Genomic DNA, 1,134 nt, shown 5'->3' with positions numbered 1-1,134 from the left:
GGTTCCCTTTTTCTATCACTGATTTGCTATTCTATCATTTCTTTATTTTAAAATCTTTGATATCACTTTTCTGTCTTTGATTTCCTTTCGCTGTCATAACTTTTTCCTCTCTATTATAACTTTCCTTTTTCAACCGTTGATTCACCCTATCTTTCGTTGATTCACTTTTTCTTTCATCGATTCCCTCTTTCTTTCGTTGATCATTTTCTGTCATTGATCCCCCCCCCCCTTTTTTTTCTTTTTTTTTGTCATTGATATGTTATTCCATCATTGATTTATTTTTGGATCTTTGATATCCTTTTTTTATCACTGATTTCCCCTTCCTATCAATGATTCTCTTTATCTGTCATTGATTTCACTTATCTATGTTTGGTTTCCTTTTTACACTATTGATTCCTTTTTCTATCATTCATTTCCTTTTCCTGTCATTGGTTCCCTTTCTTTATCATTGATTTCCTTTATCGCCGATTTCTTTTCTCTATCGTTGATTTCCTTTTTCTTTCTTTGTCTTTTTTATTGTTGCTTATCCCTTTTCTATCACTGATTTTTTTTCTATCATTAATTTCCTTTTTTCTATAAATTATTATCTTTTTTCTATCACCTCCCGTGAACTATCGTTCACATTACCATGATGGTCAGAGAATTAGTGAAATATTAGTAAAGATTAAATGTAGTGAAAAGAAACACATAACCCCATATTTTAATTATAACTCCAATTCCTTAACAACGGAATGATGTTCATGTTAACGGTACTGTAAAATTGCCTTTTGCGTTTCATTATCTATAACATAATTTATTACGGTATGCAGTATGATGATGCGTTACCTTGCCTGAACATGCTAGTCTTTATCGTAAAGCGTGGTCAATGACTCATTGCTAGCACTATTGCCCTGCAGTTGTACAATAGGTTTATTTGTTGTTCCAATAAGCGTTGAGATAATTCATACATTGCATACATAAATTGTATATAATTCATTGCAAAAGAGTGTGAATTTAATTCTTCCGGACCGAATAAAAATAACAATTATAGTCGTAAACTTTATTGTATCAACTACCATTTCACTCCCATCCATTTCATTTGCTACCCTAAGTCATTCATTAGTTGAACACGATGCCCGCTGCACGCTGACGCTC

Source organism: Penaeus monodon, chromosome 32, assembly GCF_015228065.2.
Source record: "Penaeus monodon isolate SGIC_2016 chromosome 32, NSTDA_Pmon_1, whole genome shotgun sequence".
NCBI lineage: Eukaryota > Metazoa > Arthropoda > Malacostraca > Decapoda > Penaeidae > Penaeus > Penaeus monodon.
Note: the sequence above shows the minus strand (reverse complement) of the source record.